Source organism: Colobus angolensis, unplaced genomic scaffold (assembly GCF_000951035.1).
Source record: "Colobus angolensis palliatus isolate OR3802 unplaced genomic scaffold, Cang.pa_1.0 Scaffold390, whole genome shotgun sequence".
NCBI classification, from domain to species: Eukaryota; Metazoa; Chordata; class Mammalia; order Primates; family Cercopithecidae; genus Colobus; species Colobus angolensis.
Window position 1 is genome coordinate 726,277 of NW_012117266.1, and position 23,280 is coordinate 749,556.

The following is a 23,280-nucleotide window of genomic DNA, read 5'->3' on the forward strand; positions in this document are numbered from 1 at the left end:
TGGCTGTGTACCAATCAGGGTAAGGCTGGGGTTAGGGGACAGTTGGACCCGGGAAAGTTAACACGATCAGATGCTCTCTGTCTTTCATCCCTGTTTTCCCTGGATCAGATTAGTTCTTCTCAGGCTAGCTTACACCCACAGTTTTAAAAGAAAAAAATTCCCAAGGACTTATCTGATTAGCTAATATCAGTCGTGAACCCACCTCTGGACCAATCACTGTGTACAGGGTTTGAGGTTCAACGACGATCCCAGCTGGGTCCTGTGCCCATCGTGTGGTTAAGGATGGTGGAAGAAGTATGGAGGTACAGTACAGAGGAAAACAATTGCAAAGAAAGGGGGAAAGGAATGGTCTCTTCCACCAATCCTATGCAAAAAAAAAACACCCATCAGAGAACGCGATGTCCTGTTCTGTAGGGCATCCTAATCAGAAAATACAGTGATGAACCGCTTCACAGTGTGAGCAAGAATGAGAGTGAGCACTCCCTGCCCTAAGGGGTGATGGACTAGCATTGCTTTAAAAATAATTGTCGGCTGGGCGCAGTGGTTCATGCCTGTATCCCAGCACTTTGGGAGGCTAAGGTGGATGGATCACTTGAGGGCAAGAGTTTGTGACCAGCCTGGCCAACATGGTGAAACCACATCTCTACTAAAAATACAAAAATTAGCCAGGTGTGGTAGTGGGCGCCTGTAATCACAGCTACTCAGGAGGCTGAGGCAGGAGAATCGCTTGAACCAGGGAGCCAGATGTTGCAGTGAGCCAAGATTGCACCACTGCACTCCAGCCTGGGTGACAAAGTGAGACCTTTTCTCTAATAATAATAATAATAATATATTAATGGGTAATGGATCTATGACTCGTCATGAGGAGAAAGGCAAACCTTGGGTGGCTGGTTTGAATCTGTGGGCTCAGTGTGGGATAAGTCAGCTGTTCCCTCCTCACTTACTTTCTAGTGCCCTTGGGCTGGAAGTGTCAGGTCCATAACTCATCCAGGTCAGTGACACCAGAGAGAGAGTGAAGGAAGAGGGTGGATGCACTGAACTCGCTCTTATGCTGCCTTCATTTTAAAATGAAGTCACAGTAAAGAGTATATTTTTTTTTTTTAAAAAAAGAGACAGGGCGGCAGCTCTGTCACCGAAGGTGTAGTACAGTGGTACAATCATACCTCACTGTAAGCTTGAATTCCTGGGCTCAAGCAATCCCTCTGTCTAGCAGTCCCTCTGTCTAGCCTCCCTGGTAGCTGGGACTACAAGCATGAGCCACTGTGCCCAGCCAAGGAGCATGTTTTTGTATCAGTCATATATGTATACTTGCATGCATATATATGTGTATGTGTATATACACTTGCATGTATATGTATATATATGCGTATGTATACATGCCGAATGTATACACATGTCTGTCTATCTATCTATCTATCCATCCATCCAGCCATCCATCCATCTATCTATCCTTTCTTCCTTAAAGGAATCTATGATAATATCATCTGCTATTAGTTAAATAGCTGGAAGAGGAGACTGTCTTAATGAACTAAATATCACCTTTAGTTGTCTAATCTGTCATTAAATGTCTTACTCATTGGGCTTTTGAGTGGTTTAATGAAGCAGGGGTATTTAGACAACATTTTATATCTATAGCCAAAATCTAAAAGGCTTTCTTATTTGGGGAGGGGTTACTATTCAGTGGGAAATATTTGTCTACAAGATAGTTTACGTGGATTTTATTAACTCTTCTTAAATTGTGAAACATGCCACACATTCAGAACAGTGCACAACATGTGACTGTGCAGCCTACTGGGTAATGTGGCCATCATCAGCTCGAGAAATGCAACATTGCCAGCCCCCAAGAAAGCCTCCTCTCCCATCCTCAATCACAGTTTCTCCCTGCCTCCTAAAGATAACAAATGGGCTTGATTTTTATGGAATCATATTTTTGCTTCTTGTCACACATTTAGTACTTGAGTGTACATTCTTAAGCACTGTAGTTTAATTTTGCTTGTTTTTGAACTGTGTATCAGTGGAATCATACTTTATTAAGTATTCTGGGTCTGGCTTTATTTCCTCAACTTTTCTCTTGGGTGTATCTCTAGTTTGTACACTTTAATTATTATACAATTTCATGGTATAAATAGGCTCTAACTTCATAATCCATTCTGCTGATGATCATTTGGATTAATTCCAATGTTTGACTTGTGAATAGTGCTACAATGGACTTTTTTTGGAGATAACGTTCCCCAGCACTCATGTCCATGTATTTCTTGGGGTGTATTTCTAGAATTGAAATTGCTGATTTTTCATCTTTACTAAAGTGGCTGACCCAGTTACACTCTCCCTAGGAGGATAAGGGAGTTCCTCTTGCCTTATGCCCTCAGAAAACCTTGGTGTTGTTAGTCATTTCAATTCTAGATATTCTGGTCATAAGTGGATTTGCTGGTTTGAGTTTGCATTTTGTAAATGTGAAAAACCAGCATGGCCAAGCTCCTATTCGTAGGTTTATTGGTCATTGGAATATTTTCTTTTGTGAACTGCCTGTCAAATCACTTGTCATTTTTTATTTGGTAGTTGATGTTTTTCTATTGATTTGTACAGTTGTGTGCATGTGTGTGTTTTAACCTATTCTGCATGATATCTCCTTGTTGGTTGCATGAGTTGCAAATATTGTCTCTCCATGTGGCTTGCATTTTATTGTCTTGTTTATTTTTTAAGTCAATAACTTAAGTTTTTACCCAGAATGTAGTCAGAGTGATTAGTTAGTAGCTTTTTGATGTCTGTCCGATTAAAAAAACTCAGGATTTACCATAGGTACCTTGGATTGCAAAGTCATATATAAATTGATATTTTGAAGCCTTCCTAGATAATACAAGGACATTAGAGTATATTAACTCCTTTTATTCTCTACTGGATTATAAGATACAGTAAAATTTTTTCTTTTATGCTATTCTAAACATCTAAGACATTATTGTTAATTATTATTATTATACTTCTGTCCATCTTAAATTATCTTTATTTCTGCTTCATATAGAATTCTCCGTTGGCAGTGATTTTCTTCAAACACTTAGAAGACACGAGTTCATTATCTTCTGGCATCTGTTCTTGCTGAGAAGTCGGCTGTCTGCCTAATTGTTGCTTCTTTGTACAATAACTCATCAGTCCCCTTCTTGTTGCTTTTATGATTTTTCTCTTTGCCTTTGGCTTTCTAGTTCTACTATGACATATCTAGGTGTAAATATATTTTTATTTATTCTGTTTAGGGTTTGTAGGACTTCTTGAATCTATGGGTTGGTATCTTTTTTTGCATTCTGGTAAATTTCCAACCTGTATCTCTTTAGTCCAGTTCTCTTTTTTTCTTCATATTACATCCTTTCATTGTATTTTCTTTTTCTTTTTCTTTTTTTTTTTTTTTTGGAAACAGAGTTGTAGACTGTCTCCCGGGCTGGTGTGCAGTGATGTGATCTCGACTTGCTGCAACCTCTGCCTCCCGGGTTCAAGCGATTCTCCTGCCTCAGCCTCCTGAGTAGCTAGGATTACAGGCACCCACCACCATGCCCAGCTAATTTTTTGTATTTTTAGTAGAGACAGGGTTTCACTATGTTGGCTAGGCTGGTCTCGAACTCCTGACCTCGTGATCCGCCTGCCTCGGCCTCCCAAAATGCTGGGATTACAGGCATGAGCCACTGCACCCGGCCCTTTCACTGTATTTTCTATGTCCCCTGCTTTCTCTTTCGTTGTTTTATTTTTGTCCCTTTATGCTTCATTCTGCCAACGTAATGTGAAGACGAAATACTATTTGTTCACTCAACAAATGTTCTTATTTTGAGGTCCTACTGTGTGCTAGGCAATGCCCTAGGTACTTGGGATACTTTGGTGATCAAAAGAGGCAAAGATCCTTGTCTTTGTGAATTGCTATGAAAAAATAAATAATTGTGTATTAATTGTAATGAGTTATTATGTCTTCATTTTTAATTAAGTTTAACTTAATGATTCAGTGTGTTGGAGGTGGGAAATGATATTTTAAAAAAGCAAAGTAGACCTACTTTGGGTGGGTGGGCAGTTCTGGGAGGTAAGTGGGGTAGATTAGGGTATAGTGATGAGATGGTACCATTTGAATGAAGACTAAAAGAATGTAAAGAAATTAGCTAGCAGCCTACCTGGAATGTTCCAGAAAGAGGGAGTGTGTCTGGAAAGTTCAGGGAACATTAAGGAGGCCAAGTGTGGTTTTAATGGCATGAACAAGGGGAGAAGCAGCAGGAGATGAAGACAGAGAAGTAAGAACAAGGCCAGAGGGGTGACATGCTTTGTGGGTCCCTCTAGGGAGTTTGGCTTTTACCCCTTGAGCAGAGGAATGTTGTGTCTGATTTATACTTTAAAAGGATCACCATGGTCCTGGATGAAGATGGATTGTAGAAGGACAAGAGTAGGAACAGGGAGACCTGTTAGGAGGCTTTTTTGTAATCCAGTAGAAAGAGAATGGTGGCTCAGATGATAGTGGCAGCAGTGGGAGGGGGTGAGAAGAGATTTGGATTTGCACATATTTGGAAAGTGGGTGCAACAGAATTTTCAGATTGATTTGATGTGGGATGTGAAAGAAAGGGAAGGCAAGTATGGCACCAAGTATTTTGGTCTGAATAGTTGGGAGGGTTCAGTTGCCCTTAGTTCAGCTGGGAAAGGCATCTGGAAGATACCCAGAGGGTGTAAGTGCCCAGTGCGGTATTTGATTGTGGAGTCTAGGGGAAAAAGCACTGGCTAGGGACATGCATTGGGAGTTGTTAGCATGTAGACGGTATTCACAGTCATGAGACTGGATGGGATCTCCAAGAGTTGTAGGTTGATTTCTCCAGAAACAGGCAAGAAGATGGCATTTAGATGATCTGCGAAAGAAAGAGGAAGGAAGTAGGACTGTGTGGAGAAGTCAAGCAGTGATGTAGAACAACCTGGCTGGAAGCTCTGGAATTAATACTGCCCATCATCCTTGTCCTGCAGAGGCAGATATGAGCAGTCCTTCATCCCCACCTCACTCAGTCACCAGATATGGGCTACCCTCGGATGGCGCCCTCTGCTCTGAGACAGATCCTGCAGGAGCTGAAGGCTGGAGGCTGCCTTTTGACCACAGCCCCCATAGCTGAACAGCAAGTCTTTCCTTGGGTTAAGATTGGGACAGTGGATCTACGTATCTTCCTCACTGAGGACCGCAGTACAGAAAGAAGAGAGAAGAGGGCCAAGGACTAAGCCCTGTGGTTCCCCAACATTAAGAGGTCTGGGAGAGGAGGAGGCACCAGCAAAGGCAGCCAGCAAGGCAGAAGAATTATGGTGTCTTGGAAGCAATTGAAGAAAGTACACCAGAGTAGAATGAGTCATCAGTGGTGTCAAATGCTGCTGATAGAATAGGTCAAGTACAATGAAGACAAGAAAGAAACATTGGCTTTATAAACTCGGAGGTCATTAGTGCCCTTGAGAACAGCACGTGGATGGATGGAAGACTCACTGGAGTGGGTTTAAGAGAGAATGGGAAAAATGGCAACATGGCAAATACAGATGCCTCTTTTAATGTTTCTGCAAAGGAGAGGGAGAAGGCAGCAAATTTTCATGCTTATAATTTGATGATGTGGAGGAAGGAGAGGAAAATTGCTAGAACATTGTCCTTGAGTGAGCAAGGGGTGGAGATTGGACCTCATCACAGGTGGAGGGGTTGGCTTTAGAGAGGAGCATCGATAGTTGTCTACATCAGCAGGCAGAAAGGTAGAGTATATACCTACATGCAGATGGATCACCAGAGAATATATATAGTCTTAGAAGTTGGTGGTAGTCCTCTCTGATGGCTTCATTTTTCTCAGAGAAGTAGGACGAAAGGTCATCAGATGGGAAGAAATTATTGGGAACTTGGAAGGAAAACGGAAGGTAGTGGGTGAGAGAATAGACCGAGAATTTTGGGGTGATTGCCAGTGGCATTTAAGGGGACACGTGACATTAGGGGTCATGAATTTAAAGTGAGAGCAGCCAACAAGTTGGTACGTTTTTCCCTAGCCACAGTCAGCTGTCTTGGTACAGGTGTGAACTGGGCAGTCTGATGGGTTTAACCAGGTGTTTTTGCCAAAAGGATGTGACCAAGTAAAAGATGGGCCAGGGAGCTGAGGAAGGGAAATTAATGATAGATGATGGAATCTACACTTCTTTTTAAAAATTTTAAAAATGTTTATTCATTCATTTATTTTTTAAAGATGGGCTCTTGCTATGTTGCCCAGGCTGGTCTTGAACCCATGGGCTCAAGCCATTCTCCTGTCTCGGTGTCCCAAAGTGCTAAGATTACAGGCCTGAGCCACTGTGCCTAGCTGGAATCTCCGTTTCTTAAGGAGGAGCATGAGACATCGAAGATATGAAGGGGTTCTTGGAGTGTGTCTTAGTCCATTGGTGCCATCACAGAATACCGCAGACTGGATATTTTATAAACAACAGAAATGTATTTCACAGTCTGGAGGCTGAGAAGTCCAAGATCAACGCAACAGCAGATGGAGTGTCTAGTGAGGGGCTGCTGCCTCTGGAGAGCGCCTTGTGGCTGTGTCCTCATACAGCGAAAGAGATGAATGAACTCTGAGACCTCTTTTTAAAAGAGCACTAATCCCAATCCTGGGGGCTCTGCTCTTATGATCTAGTCCTCTCCCAAAGGCCCCCACCTTAGAATACCATCACCTTGGGGGTTAGGATTTCAACATACGAATTTCGAGGGGATACAAACATTCAGACCATAACAGAGTATGAGACTGAGTGGTCTGAAAAGACGGGAGGTGTGAGCTGCTGGGGAGATGCATGACGATGATGGCTCACGGGCAATTGGTATCTTTGCCCCTTTTTGTTAATAATCTGTGTATTTCAGAGATTTGGCATGCAGTGTCTTGAAAATCCTTAGTAAATGTTATAGTACAAGTTGAAAACTCCAAGTGTTTTGTGTATTATTGACATAAATGTCTATGTCTCCTATTCCTTATTTCTCTCTTTGCTGTTAAGGATTCAGAAGGAATTGGTAAAAAGGGACTTTCTTTCTGTGGTTAAAGAAGAGACCTCAGACCTGGGTGATTTTGATCGTGCTTCTTGTCTTGAATTATCATCATGGGGTAACGAATGACCGTTGTTCAAATCATCAGATATTTGTTGAGAGTCTATTGTGTATGAAGCCCTCTTCTAGGCACTTGCAATAGAATTGTGAGCAAAATGGATAAAAGTGCCTGCCCTTGTGGGGCTTAGGTTCTAGTGGAGGAGAGAAACAATAAACAAGAAAAAGTAAAATAAGAAAATATTCAGTGTGTGTGTAAAGGAGAGAAAAATAGCTGGGCGCACAGCGGCTCACAACTGTAATCCTAGCACTTTGGGAAGTCGAGGTGGACAGATCACTTGAGGCTAGGAGTTTGAGACCAGCCTGGCCAACATGACAAAACCCCATCTCTACTAAAAATACAAAAATTAGCCGAGTGTGGTGGTGCATGCCTGTAGTCCCAGCTACTCAGGAGGCTGAGGCAGGAGCATTACTTGAACCTGGGACGTGGAGGTTGCAGTGAGCCAACATCGCGCCCCTGCATTCCAGCCTGAGCAACAGGGCGAGACTCTTTCTCAATAAAATGAATGAATGAATGAATGAATGAATGAATGAATGAATGAATAAATAAATAAATAAATAAAAGGAGAGAAAAATAAATCAGGGAAGTAAGAAAGGAAATGTGCCAGGGATGAGGGGTGGAGGTGGTGGGTGGGGCCGCTGGCCAGGAGGACACCTTCATTGAGAAGGTGATGTTGGACAAAGACCTCAAGTCTTAAGGTTACCTGCACATGTGGAAGAAGAACAAGTTTGCATGGGAACGAATAGACCAAGTTGGCCACACGTCCTTAAGAAAACAAAAACCCATATTCATGCCAAAGGCCAAAAATATTGTTTTTGGTTATTGAAATGGAATGAGTCAGTGGTGTCTGTGTGTATGTGTCTACCAGACGGGTAATGGGCAGTGCATTGCTGCTACCTTTTTTTTTTTTTTTTTTGGTGGTAGGGGAACAGTGTCTGGTGGGTGTTTCTGCAGGAGACTGCTGACTTCAGACCTAGCCGACCTGACTAATTTTTGCCAATGGAAAGTTTGTGTGTAAGGGATAACAGCTGTTCTTTAATGGGCTGAGTTCATCTGTGGCCAGAAAAAGAACAAAGGCTCCCAGGGTACAGGACTTTGGGAGGGGTGAAAAGCCTGAATCATAAGCCTGAGCCTAAGCAAGGTGTGTGAAGTTGTTGAGGCTGAGAAAAGTAAAAGTCAGAGATGGCTTATCTTGGCCTCCACCAGCCCACAGCAAGGATTCTCAGCTGGGCAGGTTGTCAGCGTGGTCCCATGCTGAGAAATTCCCTTTCTCAGAAACCAGGCATCCGAGAGCTAAACATTCTTTGGTGTTTTAGGTGATGTGGTGAAGTGTTTGTCAGCTTGCTGGCTGAGCCTACTCCACACGAGTAGTAACTCCTGGTACCTGTGCCAGGAACTGTGTCATCCCTGTGAGTCACCTGTCATGTTTTACCGGGAAGTTGGGTGGTTCAGCTGCGAGCACGATGCTGTTCAGTACGTATTTCTTTTGATTGTGAACCAACATTAGTACTTTAGGGAGGTGTTATAAATAGGTCAGTATCCACTAGCAGTTAATTATCTCAGTCCAGAGTTTGAACTTGCCTCTTCCTGTGGTGGGGAGGGGGGGGCGGTTTGGGGGGTGTCCTTGGTTCTGTGAAAGGACCCCATTAATACATTTAGGAATCTCCCACACATGCATTATGCATATTATTTGCCTCTTGTGCAATTTAGCTGGCTCATGTTAGATACCTTGTTCACTCACCTTTCTCAGACGGAGTGATGACTAACTTCCAGGAGCTTCATGGCAAACTCTGAAATACGTTGCTTGCCTGCCACATTTGTCCTTGAAAGGCAATGAGGTTCTCCATGAGTAAGTGTAGGCTTTGGGAGTCACAGTCAGCCCTCTGACTTTGTGAACCCAGAAGCTGAGATTCATGATACGAAAGGTAGTGTTAGGAATAATAAGGCCGGGCATGGTGGCTCACGCCTGTAATCCAGCACTTTGGGAGGCTGAGGTGGGCAGATCGTGTGGGGACAGGTGTTCGAGACCAGCCTGGCCAACATGGTGAAATCCCGCCTCTACAAAAAATATACAAATTAGCTGGGCCTGGTGGTGTTCACTTGTAATTCCAGCTACTTGGGAGTCTGAGACACAGAATTGCTTGAACCCAAGAGGCAGAGGTTGCAGTGAGCTGAGATCACTCCACTGCACTCCAGCCTGGGCAACAGAGTGAGACTCTGTCTTTAAAAAAAAAAAAAGATGAATAAATAAATACAAACAAATAAATCAAGTGTAAGGATGTCAGGGTTGATAATGACAAGATTGTAGCCCAAATGCAATAGTGAGGTTGGAGAGAGCTGGCATCCCAGCTTCGGAGACTAGATTAGGATTTTAGACCTGCCTCTTGTTGAGTGGCTTTGGGCCATTCATTTAAGCGCTCTGTGCCTCAGTTTCTTTATCTGTTAAATGGGTCTAGTGATAAGTAGTACCTTGCTGAGCTGTCATGAGGACCAGGTATAAAATTGAATAAGCAGCCCCTAGCCTAGTGGCTTTCACAGAGAAAGTGCTCAGAAAGTGTCCGCAACTCGTCATCAAAGTTGTCTTCACATAGCTTTATGAGGGAAATGTTCTTATTCCCATTTTACAGATGAGGGACTGAGGCTTTATGAAGATGAAGGGATAGGCCTGTGACTGGAAGAGGAATTCCTGGCTGACTCACAGTTCTCACTTAGACTGCCTGGCACCCCTGCTTCTGTCTTAACTCCTGAATTTACTGTGAGTTGAGGGTACACCTGAATGTGGTTAGTTAACATGTGTACCATTTAATATTTGCAATTAAGAGTTTGGGTTTGTTTCATTTCCCCCATTGTTAGGGTTTTGAACTCATATCTGACCCTTTTTGGTTTCTTGATCTGCTTTGAAATTTGGGATTGGGATGGGTTGGTGGAAGCAGCTGTTCCCTACCGCTGTGACTCCAGCATACTGTGCAAAGCTGTGCCTTGTTTTATCTTCATAACTGTGAAAGATTTACCTTGATAGGTGAGGCAATGTCATTTTATCTCTTACCATCAGAGAAAATCACTTATCTGGGTGTGCGGAGATCATGGTGATATGACAGGGAGAGTTGGCTTGTTGGAAGGCTTGGTTAATGTGTGTAAAGTTTTGATTAGTTTTGTTTTTAGCAGTAGCTTTTTTTTTTTTTTTTGACACAAGAGTCTTGCTTTTTTGCCCAGGCTACAGTGCAGTGGCATGATTACAGCTCACTGCAACCTTTGCCTCCTGGGTTCAAGCTATTTTTGTGCCTCAGCCACCCAAATAGCTGAGATTACAGGCATGCGTCACCATCCCTGGTTAATTTTTATTTATTTATTTATTTATTTATTTATTTATTTATTTATTTATTTATTTTAAGTAGAGATGGGGTTTCACTGTGTTGGCCAGGCTGGTCTTGAACTCCTGACCTCAAGTTATCCGCCCAACTCAGGTTCCCAAAGTGCTGGGATTATAGGCATGAGCCATTGCACCAGGCCGACAGCTTTTTTTTTTTTTAATAGCTACATATATCTGAGTCAAAAAGTTGAAAATGATATTTTTGGAATATTTTTTAAAAGTTGTGGTAAAATATATATAACATAAGACTTGGCATTTTAGCTGTTTTTAAGTACACACTTCGTGGCATTAATTATATTCACAATGTTGTACAGCCATCACCACTATCTATGTTCAAAACTTGGATATAAGTGGAATTATGCAATATTTGTCCTTTTGTGTCTGACTTCTTTCACTTAACATAATATTTTCAAGGTTCATCCATGTAGCAGCACAGATCAGAACTTCATTACTTTAAATGGCTGAGTGATACTCCATTGCAGAGATACACCACGTTTTGTCTATTCATTCATCTGCTGATGGGCACATAGATTGTTTACACCTCTTGGCTATCGTGAGCAAATGCTGCAATGAATATTCACAGACAAGTGAAAATGATGGTATTTTGTGGGATTAGCAGAGATGCACTTTTTGTTTTGTTTTTTGAGACAGAGTCTTGCTCTGTTGCCTAGGCTGGAGTGCAGTGGCATGATCCTGGCTCACTGCAACCTCTGCTTCCCGGGTTCAAGCAATTCTCCTGCCTCAGCTTCGTAAGTAGCTGGGAGTACAGGCAGACACCACCAGACCCGGCTAATTTTTAGTAGAGATGGGGTTTCGCCATGTTGGCCAGGCTGGTCTTGAACTCCTGACCTCAGGTGATCTGCGCACCTCTGCCTCCCAAAGTGCTGGGATTATAAGCCTGAGCCACCACGCCCAGCCAGAGATGAACTTTAAGTTCTTGGTATTCCAGGGGTAGAGCTTTCCTAGCTGAGGAAGTCTGTGTCTTTGACCAGGTTGCTATCTTAACCCCTTGGGCACATGCGGATCTTTCCCCTGCATTCTTGCTGAGCCTGCCACTGTAATTTGTTTGGGAGGACGCTGGCTGCTGGTGAGTCAGACTGCCTCCAGCCATCTGGGTTTGACTGCGTCCTCCCTGCCAGGTCTCTGGGCCCCTTGCTTGCTTGTCTGGGGCTGAGCCAAGAATTTCTCATGTACCCACTTATTACGGTTTGCTTATTAATTCTAGATGGGCTCAATTTATATTTTTTTATTTGTATGTGCCTTTTGTACTAGGTTGGGACCCCAAATTATATGTACATATACTGCATTGAAGGTTCATTTTATGGAAATATTTTTTAAAGGAGGTAATGAGTGGAACATACAGCAGGTTTATTTCTGTTGACCTGGGTACTGGGCTGAAGCTGTCATGGTTTTAGTATGTGAGCTTGAACAAGTCACTTACTCCTTCTGACTTCAGATGAATGAGTGATTTATAAGACCTCCTTTCTGCTCTTACATATAGAGGTCTATGACCCTAAATGTGTCACCCCTATGTTAGGCCATTTAATATTTTGAGACTCAGGTTTGTCGTATTCTCTGATTGAAAGTAACCTTTGCATGTTTGGTTTTCGTTTGCATTGGGGAAGATGGCAGCAAATGCTCCTAGAGTGAAATCAAATGCCTGTGTTATTGGAAGGGAACACAAGACAAGTGGATTCTCATTAACATGCTTCCCTGGCCATTATTCATTAGAAGTCACCTAATTTGAATTGATTATGTGCCTGTGTTTAGTACAAAACTCTGTAAGGTGTCATGTGTTACAAACAGGTCTATGGGTGGGGTCCTTTTCACTTCACCACCCTCCCCTGTGCTAGGTATCTCCTTGTGTATTGGGCCATTCTTGCACTGCTGTAAAGAAATACCTGAGATTGGGTAATTTATAAAGAAAAGAAGTTTAGTTGGCTCATGGTTCTTCAGGCTGTACAGGAAGCATGATGCTGGCATCTGCTCGACTTCTGGGGAGACCTCAGAAAACTTACGGCAGAAAGAGAAGCAGGAGCAGGCATGTCATGTGCCAGAGCAGGAGCAAGAGAGAGATGCGGGGAGATGCCACAAACTTTTGTACAACCAGATCTTGCGAGAACTGACTCACTATCACGAGAACAGCACCAAGGGGATGGTGGTAAACTATGGAGAAACATGGGAGAAATCCTCCGCCATGATCTAATCACCTCCCACCAGGCCCTTCCTGCAACACTAAGAATTACAATTCAACATAAGATTTGGGTGGGTCCAAATATCCAAACTAGATCACCTTCTTAGCCAGTGTCATTCTCCACTCCCCACCCCAGTATGTTTTGGCCCCCCCCAACTTTAAAGTGACAGTTACTGTATCTTAGTATAAAATAAAAACCAAAATGATTCCCACCCATAAATACCATTAAATTGGTTGGACCTGGTTGGTGCCAGGCCTTCGTCACTCACCATGTCTACCCTCACAAGGGTGGCCTGCTACTGCCCCACAGTAGGGACTCTCTGGGGATGGCTTAGGGCTCAAGAGGTGAGCCCTCTGTGACCCCATCGGGAGGGCCTCTGTTCTGTCTTCCGACACATAACTAGTGCCAGAACTGCACTTTTTACCAAAATAGCACCGTCAACGTGATAACATTGAGAACATTATAAACACTAAGTTCGTTTAAGATACAGGCTTGGCTTATTTCCTGATTGAAAATTGTCTTGACATGAATACTGCCCATTTGCCCATTTAGAGACAGTGTTGGGCATGTGCCCAGTCCAAAGCCTGTTAACCCATGCATTCCATTGCCAATAGGCATCTATTATTTGAAGTGCCCACTTTACTGAAGGGCGGGCAGAGTGGCTTGCTCTAAGTTACTCTTCTGGTTGTCGTTGGACCCTGGAGTTGAACCGGGTCTTCTCATTTTGTATCCTTGCTTCTCTCATGACCAAAGGAGGCCTCCCCGATGGGATACTCCCTGACCCAGCTTTTTCAAGAGGCTATACTGAGGATTATACAGCTATCCTGGCATTCTTTGAATAAATGGCAGGACTGAAATTAGAACTTGACTCTTTGTCTTCTTAGTTATTCTATCTTATCTTACTTCTAGTGCCAATAACAATTAGTATTGTTTATTGTTGCCGAACAGGGAGGTATCTGAAACGTCCCAAACTAGGAAAAGCTTAGATGCTTTTACCCCGGTGAACACATGCACCATTTGTGCAAGGCACTCAGGGCCCTTGAAATCAAAAGCCTTACTGTGTGTGTGGGTGGGACAGCATCTGGCCCCATATGGTTTATTGCTGGTGGGAGCTAAGAGCTCACGGATGTTTCCTCGGCCTTCTTTGTTACCTTTATCTAACTCCGGTTGCACTTCCTCCCTTTTCCCTTCACACTTTCAGTTACAAACCTGGCTTCACTTACAAGAATGTGGGCTACCAAGGAGCCCTGACCTTGTTGACTTTGACTTGTTAGATGAAAGTTGTTCTTCTGTAAGGAAATCTAATTTGGGGTAATGAAAGCAATGGGGGCTTTAAAATCATGGAAACATAATTGGAAGATAGAGCTCAGAAGGCAGAGAAAATTAAATCGAACATCATCATTTTGTAGTCAAGGAAATTGAAACCCTTGGATTTTAGGGAATTTGCCACACAGTCCCTGCAATGCATTCTGGAGGTGGTGTTTAAAAGCTATTAGAGTTTCCTGGCCTCTTTTTGGCTGGCCCTCTATTTTTTAAGAATATCTCTATGTATTTGTTAGGTATTTCATTTTCAGATAGAGAGAACGATGTAAAGAGTCTCTAAGTTTGGTTGGCATAAGGTTTACTCTGAAGTTGTAAAATATTCTTGTATTGAATCAAATTTAATGAACACTATGCTTTAAAACTTTGCCTAAAAAGTTTGTTTGTCTCTCAGAGAAAAGAAAGACCCCATCCAGGGCTGAAACAAGTGTTTCCAGTGTTTTCAAACATGTCCGTATTCCCGAGCAGACCCTCAGATTACCTGGCATGGGAGTGTGTGGGATGGATCCATATTTAGACCTTTCATCAGTTTCAAATATAAAAAATTGATTTTGGCAATCCGTTGGTAGTCAACCACAAAATGTATTTATGAAAAGCCTTCTGCATTTCCATAGCGGTTCCAAATATGGATTCCATTAACAGGATCCATATTTGGAACTACAGTGATGCTGGGAAATCGTGTTTGGATTCAGGTAATTTGACAGTGTTAACACCCCTGTTGCGTATCCCCTAATTTGAGGAGGAGGAGACTCTTCCCCGGCCTTGCTGCTGATAACACTGTTGCTAGGTGACATAGGTGAGGACGGGTTGGTGCCAGCACTTCTTACCTTGTTTTTGTTCTATGGAGGCTTGAAAAGGTGGAGGTAAGCTCCATTATGGCTGATGGCTTCAAATTCGCAGATCTTGAAGACACCTTGATTCCTGACCATGTTGGTTCTGGAGACCCCTGAAGAGAAATCCAGAAAATACTTGCTTTTGGAAGTCATCTATGTCACTGAGAATGCAATTTGAAAGGAATTTTAAAGCCCAGCTATTGTAGATCTAATATATACATATATAGAGAGAGAGCAAGCAAGCTAAACACTGAGTTAAAATGTTTGGAGAGAATATACTTATGTAAACTCTCCATAGGTTTTCATTTCTGAGGGTAAATCCACTTGACAAAGGGAAAAAGAAGTTTAACCCTTTGTGACCTTTTCTCCACACGCCACATACTGTTTTCCAACATGAATTTATTTTGTATATAGTCCTCTTCTGTCTGTTTAGCCAGCTGTTGTGCAAATATCCACTGACAATTCACATACCTTCTAAGGATGTCATGGTTTACGGTTTCTCTAAATGTTCGTGCATAAATCTTTAATTTTGTGGTGATGTGTATTATTTTTGTATCATTTAGTATCATCCCCAGGTTCATCCCGATCTTGAGAAATTAACAACAAAAGTCAGCTGTGCTCCCTCTACTGGTTGCATTTCTTTGGAGCAGAAATACCGTGCATTTGTGTGTAAGTTCATTGCTGCTAATGGAGCTCGGACCTGTATTCACGTTTTCTTTTCCAAAATGCGCATAACTTTTAAAAAGCAAAAGTAGTGGCTTTCAAAACCGCAGGTTAAGAAACTGGTACCTTTAGAGGGATAGGGCATCTTCCTTACTGCCCACTTGTCTAGTAGTGTTGTGGTGGAATCTTCCTGGACAGGAGGACACAGCCCTTCTGCTATAGGAGTAAATTCTTGGATGCTAAGTCTGCTTCCCTCTGAGGCCCGAGGCCAGTGCCTGGGGCCTCTCCAGTTCTGATATTGTTGTATTTTCACCCATATCAGGTAAGCCCTTCTGTTCAGATCTGTGAAAACCTGCCCGCCACTGTATGGAGCCAGCGGAGTTTATGTAACGCGTTCACATGTTGCTCGGACCCTTGATCTCAAGGTGTTCTTCTCTAGAAGCATCTACAGGGGACCCTTTATTTTTAGGCCTGAGAGATAGGGAAACAGGTGGGGACTATTTGGTTTAATCCATCATGTATGTATTACATCCCCACCACATATGTGGCTTTAAGAAAATTCAAGATGAGCAAACCTACTGTTCGCCACCTCCCCTTTTGAGAAACACTAAGTAACAACAACAAAAACCTCTTCTCCCCTTCCATGCAGGAATTAAATAATAATATCAGAAAGAAGGGAAAAAAAAGCTATGCCCCCTGCCGCTCCCCCCGCCCCCCCCAGAGCTAAAAGAAACCTTCTTAGGTAATCATGAGACCAGAAAACCTGTAGGCAAGATGTGCTCCCTGTGTAAGCCCACTGCTCTGATGCTCTGACTGCTGACTTCATGGTGCTTGCCTTCCTCTTCCCATGAGTGATTTGTGACATTCTTTTCTATATGCTGTAATGAGATGAAGTGCCTTCCTGTTGTGTGTGGAGTAGTTCCAGTGTAGACTCATAGTGGTCAATGGAGAAATGACTGATGGGCCTCGCTAAGGCCGCTTTGTCTCTGTATCTGTCACATCTCTCGCTGCACACCATGTCGGCTTCCCGGAAGTATGTGATCTCTGATTCTCAAACCAGTCTCCTCTGGCTTTATATCCTCCTTCACCCATCCCCTTCCTGATTGTTTTCATCCAGATTCAGCATAAGTCAGTAGCTTGGTGAGTGCATGGACGGCAAGGCTGCACCCAAAACCATGGGATGCTTTCCTGCCTCTGATCTCAGTGTCTGCTTTCTTCTGAGTTCATATGTGTGGTTTCAGCGATTGAATGCTGCACAGTGGAAAAGGAGAAGTGTTGTTTCATGTTTTTATAAGTCCCTGGAGACTCTCTTCAAATTGCTGATGCTATATGGAATGGATGGAATACATTAATTAAATGACAGGTGATAGTGAAACTTTTAAATCAGGGTTTCTCAGCAGCAGCACTATTGGCATTTGTGGCTGGATAATTCTTTGTTGTGGGGCCTGTTATATGCATGATAGGATGTAGAGCAGCATCTCTGGACTCTACCTACTAGATGCCAGTAGCACCCCCCAGCTGTGACAACCAAAAATGCCCCCAGATATTGCCAGATGTTCCCCGGAGAGGCAAAATCACCTCCAACTAAGGACCATTGCTCTATCCAAACATTCTTCTCTTTCTTCATTCTGTTTATTTATTTCTTTACTTATTTATTTATTTATTTTTAAGACAGAGTCTTACTCCGTCACCCAGGCTGGAAGTACAGTGATGTGTTCTTGGCTCACTGCAACCTCCGCCTCCCGGGTTCAAGCGATTCTCATGCCTCAGCCTCCCGAGTAGCTGGAATTACAGGCGCACACCACCATGCCTGGCTAATTTTTGTATTTTTAGTAGAGACGGGGTTTCACCATGTTTCCAGGCTGGTCTCAAACTTTAGACCTCAGGTGATCCACCTGCCTCGGCCTCCCAAAGTGCTGGGATTATAGGCGTGAGCCACCGGGCCCATTCTGTTCCTTTAGGTGTGTTTGTGGGCAGTCTTTTATTTACTTAATTCATTTATCAGGTAGTTAATAAATTTTCTGCTATACCAGCCTTTATGCCAGCCTATATTCTTTACCAAGAATATAAAGATGAACCAGGCATCTCTTTTTTCATGTTCATATACATATGAATATATATGTGAATACATATGATATATATGAATATATATGGATATATACACATATATATTTGAGTCAAGTTTAAATGTATCTCCAAGTTCCCTTTTTGGAGTTTTGTTTCCAGGCTGCATCCCTGGCTGGCATTTGAGTCATTATGACTTCTTTAATGAATGTTGGGGTTTCTATTTTTGTAGCCTGTATCTTTGAGGAAAGTCCCTTGCAGTATGGATGAGTAGCCTAAGTTTCTGGCACAGCTTTTAACCTTATAAAATGATAATGCTCTATTAATCTATCAATTTCATCCATGAATGCTTCAACCATTTCAGATATAGCCTCTCACTTGTCACTTCAGATTTACTGTTTTCTTCTTTTGTGATTTCTTTCATTCTCTTTAACCAGCCACCTGAGGCTTCATTTAACCTGAGGTCATTTAAAGTTTTATTTAAGGAAACTTCTGTTTGGAAACCAAGGTCAAGCACAGCAGAGGGATGTTCACTGCATGGCTTTCTGGTAAACTTTAAGTTAGCATGTTCTCTTTAACATTTTTAGAAACCGTGATATAAAAATTGCTCATGGGAAATCAAATTTGGGGCAGTTTTCTTTCCAGGGGGAAGGAAAGAGGGATGTGTTTCAGCGAGGAAGAGGTTCACAGACAGTTTACACTATGTGAGTAATTTTCATTTTTTATGCTACATGGTGGGCACGTGGGTGTTCATTATATTATTTTCAAATACATGTTGTATATTGGAAATACTTTCTAGTACATATTAAAGAAAAGGCAGCCAACTGAAAGTTTGCTTCCTATTTTTCTGCCCTCCACTCCTTTTCAGTAGATGTTTAGGAGTTAGGTCTCCACTTGATGAGCTACCCACTTTTCTGCCCGTGAAGGGCTGGTGGGGGGCGCATATGTAACATTGCTGGCCTTTTATATCTTTTAAGAGGCACTGCTTTTTTGCCATGGGCTGTAGAAAATTGTCTGACAGGCGCCCATGCTTTGTGCAGGGTGACCAGGTTCATCTGTAAATTGGGTAAGGCCTTTTTGAAATACATTGCCCCCAAGGATGCGGTAGGGAGGGTGCTGGGATTCTGAGTGACAGCCGGCGAATGCCAGAGGGAAGAATTAAATTGGAGAGGGAGGCGGAGAGGAGGGAGGTGATGGTGGGAGGAGGAAGGGAGGAGCGACCAACCCTCTCCAACACACCCAAGTGACCAGATTCATCATAGCACGAAACTTCACAAGTTACACCCACTGCCTCCGCCAGCAGCCGGGGAAGGCTGCTGCTTCCTCATTTGTGTTACTGGAAGTTCGAGACATGTGAAGCCAGACCGGGAGAAACGTGCGCGCCTTGTTGAGCAGGGGTGAGCTTGAATTTTGAAATCAATTCTTTCTACCGGCGAATCTCTTTGTGTCGGGTGATCAGGGGAGGCAGCTGAATGTGGCTCTGAACGAGGATAGGTGAGAGCCCCGAGCTCGCTGTGCGGCTAGGGCGGGGGAACCGTGCGCCCCGGAGCCCCTTCCCAGAAAGAGCAAGCGCGTCTCCAAGCTGCGTCCCAAGGCTCGGCGCGCGTTGCGGGCTGAGCTGCAGGGGACGCCGGCGACGTTGGTTCCGGCTCCAGGGTGGAGATTCAGTCTTTGAAAGCTTCATCTTTCCCCTTTGACTTCTGTAAGCAAGGATCGTTGTATGGGATACGGGGTCGCGGAGGAGACTGCGGGATCACGTCACCCACCCAGGATGCGTCCTGCCCGGGGCTGTCCCGCTGCGCGTTGGGTAATTGCAGGTCAGTGCCATTGAAAAAGAACCCCATGGCAGGCTTGGGAATCAAGTGAGAAAAAAGTTCCGAAGGAATATTCAGAAGCTGTGGCTCCCGACCGCACCTGGATGGGAGTTCTGGAGTGGGACATCGGAAGTCTCGTGTTTCTCATTAATTTTACAGCTGATTAAATTAGTTCGGCTCTAGGTTCCTGGCTGTGGAGGTGTGATTTGTTTATCTGGATAATTTTTTCTTTTCTTTTTTTAATGTCTGTCTTTCTGTGAAAGCTAGCTTATCTTTGGATTGATTGCCTAAATCAATTTTGGGTGGGGTGTGAGAGGAAGTTTGGGTTGAAGGTGGCACTGGGGGCTGGGCTTATTGCAAGTGACAGTATCTCCCTGCAAAAGATAAACTTGGCTCAAATGAGGCTTCTCGCAGATAGGCTTTAGATTTTATTTCAAGTTTGGGGCTGGTCAGGGGGCTTCCATTTGGCCTGGGTAGCTTTTGCTCAGTGTGTAGAGGTCAGAGGGAGGCTATTGGGTTAACTGTTACCTGTTGCACTTACTTCATACCTGATCAACAGCTTAGTGATACACCAGCAGTTGGAGCTGGCTTTTGTTCTTTGTAAGCGAATCCTTTCATGAGAATGTTTACAGAATCATCTTACTTTTAGGGGAAGAAATGAAGGTGAAAAATGTGTGGCTTCTGTTGTATTTATAGCAAGCCAAATGTTCTTTCCCAGGTCTGGGGTGGGTACAATCAGGAAAATGTCAGTAGCTGATTTTATCATTTTTCTAATATCAAAGTGGAATTGCCTGACTCTCTCAGCATACCTTCCCTTGAACTTCGGGGGTCAGGAGGCAGGTTGCTGGGGCCACAGTTCACTTAGCTTGCTCTGACTCTCCCACTTCCTTGAAGTTAAAGATACAGATGGAAAGGAAATTACTTTTCAACCAAATCAGACATGGCTTAGGGAAGACCAACAGGTTGCATGATCCAGGGCTAGAGCCCTGAGTTCTAGCTCATTTTGGGCTGGAGAAAGGACCCAGCAGCAGATCGGTGTGAGACTGATGCTGACACGAGGCCTGTGACCTGCTCCCTCATGCCCCTCCACCCCACGAGGAACCTTTAGTAACTCACTCAACAGGAAAGACAACCAAATTGGATCTCATGATAATGCTGGTGAAACTGACTAATAGACGGAGTTTTATGGAACAATAATTCTTAGCTACAAAAAGGGGAACTGCATTGTTCATAGAGCAAAGGTTTTTAGATATTGTCACATGTGACTGTTAGAAGATACCATCGTGAGGACATTTGAAATTGGGGTTAATGCTACTATATGATCGTGTAGATGTGAGAGAAAGTGGCAATTTCTATATCATTATCTTTTCATATTGTCTCCCTACCTCCCTACCCAGTAAATAAGCTGGTTTGTATCTGGTTGTTTATATTTTTAAATTTTATTCACTCATTTCTTCTTTTTAGCGATGGAGTCTTGCTCTGTTGCCCAGGCTAGACTGGAGCTCCTGGGCTCAGGTGATCCTCTCGCCCCAACCTCCTGTTGTAGCTAGGACTATAGGCGTGTGCCACCTTATCTGACTGTTTTTAAACTGTAAATTTGTTTAATAGGTACCAGATCATTAAAATTGCTTGTTTTAATAACTACTTTTTACGGAAATTTTCCCATTTTATGTACAATTTAAAATTTATTGGTATCATATTGAACATGATATCCTCATAACATTTTTAAAGATTGTATATCTGTAGATATGTTTCCTTTTTCATTCATGGCGTTATTTGTACCTTTCCCCCATCAGTCTTGCTAATGTATTATCAATTTTATTGGTCTTTTGGAAGAACCAACTTCGACTTTTGATGGTATCTTAATTGGAACACAAACAAAGGCCACCTCCTTTCTTGAGTTTATATTCATTTTTAAAATTCTGCCCAGTGGAACTCTGTCAAAAAGGACCTTAAACAGCCTTTGAAGATTAGCAACTGAGTTCCTTAGCTGTAAGTGAGAGGACACCACGTATTTATCTTCGTATCTTTGACATAGATTATGTTTTTTCAGTTTTATTAAAATACACTTTCTGTTTGTGAACACCATGCACAGTGGGCCAAATTGTTCCAAGATGGGTTTTGTGTATTCATTGAGGCACACCCTGTGATATTGTTCTGGAAAAATGTAACTAGAATTTACATAAGACTTACTGGTAATTTAAAGTGAACTGTAGGTACTTTCAACCCACTTGACAGTACAGATTTACCTTGTACAACAGCAGAACAAATTTGCTGTAATGACTGGAGAAGATACTTCATTTTGGTTCATATTTAATGCATGAGTCTGAGCATTTTAAAGTTTTCTCAGAACAGAGTCTTTCTGAGTATATCAGAAAGGATGCTGGAGTCAGAAAGACCTGGCTTTGAATTCTTGCTCTGCCACTTTTGACTGTGTGGCCTCAGGAAAATTGCCTAACCTCTCTGAACTTGTATTTTCCCAAATGTGATCTGGAAACTGATTGTGAAATTGCACTGTGAATTCAGCGTATAATGAGATTTCATTATGAATATTCATGTAAGGTTTCTATCCTTCGTTTGGCACAAAGTAGGCATTTAATAGTGACACTGAGTGTTTTCAGTGTAATGATTAGTATTTTCTGCCCTCCTACCCTTTCTTGTCCTACCTCCAGCCTTACCACCTCTCTCAATGGAAGGTGAAGGAAGGTGAAGTTACTGTAGTAGAATAAAACAAAAACCACTTCCCCCATTTGTTCTCTCTTCATTATGGGCAAGTTCCATATTTTCAGTATTTTTATCTTGTTTTCCTAGTTGATTATGTTACCAATTCTTCCCTCCAATTTTTATCTTACTTTCCCAGGATTTTCTTTTTTCTTTTTTTTTTTTCCTGTCTCATCTCCTTGAGGATCTTATCCACTGCTCTGCTATTTTTTTCTTTCTTTCTTTCTTTTTTTGCCTGCCTTTAGTGTAAAAATGAAATGAGTACAAAGCCCAAAACTTGGCAGCAACTGGGATGTAAGTTAGTGGGTTGCTTCTATGAAGGCAAAGTGTGTTAAATTTAGTTACTCAAGAATTTAACTTGGAAGCTGGTCATGGTGGTGTGTGCCTGTAGTTCCAGCTACTCAGGAGGCTGAGGCAGAAGGGTTCCTTGAGCCCAGGAGTTTGAGGCCGTCCTGGGCAACACAGTGAGACGCCATCTCTAAAAATTAAATTAAAATAGGAAAAGAATTAAACTTGAAGATAGAGAATGCTGGTGACTGCCATAGCATTTTTGTGCCACAGACCTTGGAGTACTGTTTCAGACCCTGGAGTTTCTAAGTACTTTTGGGGAAGTGTTGATTGTTTGGTATTATGGTTGATGTTGTAACCAAAAAGGGACAATAAGAGCACAGGACAGAGGAGCTTGACTGGTTAATATTCCCTGACAAGGGAATCTAGCATTATTGAGTTTGCCCAACCCTGAGCCATTGGTTCTTCCTAGGGTCTCTCAGTTGACAGTCCTAGGGTATTAGGACCTTGTCCTATGTAATGGCGTAATTAGTTAGCATTTATTTATGCATCTAGTATTGAAAGGCACTGAACTGGGGATGGGAAGGGATTGTGAGCTGGGAAAAGGCTTCATTGGCTTTATGGTGCTATGCTAAAGTCATTCTGCTTTGCTCAAGGAGTGAGCCTTGGTTTACATTTGGGGTAGTGAATCAGCTTCAAGTGTGGAGTTATTTTCGATGAAGGCAGATTGACTAGCTGCACCTGGTCTGGCCTGCCCGCTATGACCCGGTGGTGCTATTTTGTTCTAGCCAATGCTTTCATGAGAATAGAGAACAAGGAGGCGTAGTTTTCATAAGTATTTTGCAACACCCGCTTCTCCAGTTTATTTTGATGCCGTTGCTTGAAAACAAGTGTTAGCGTGGCTTTCAT

At 42.8% G+C, this 23,280-nt stretch overlaps 1 protein-coding gene across 2 annotated transcripts in view; it reads left to right on the plus strand.

Moving 5' to 3' along the window:
• TIAM1 (T-cell lymphoma invasion and metastasis 1) overlaps positions 1-23,280 on the plus strand; it is a 357,887-nt gene that overhangs the window by 107,680 nt on the left and 226,927 nt on the right. The window contains exon 1 of one of the 2 annotated variants that reach the window (XM_011954981.1): positions 18,709-18,945. The exons of the other annotated variant lie outside the window; for it this stretch is intronic. The gene's annotated coding sequence lies outside the window, so the exon portion shown is untranslated. Of the gene's footprint in view, positions 1-18,708; positions 18,946-23,280 lie in introns of those variants that run through there. 2 annotated transcript variants of the gene reach the window in all.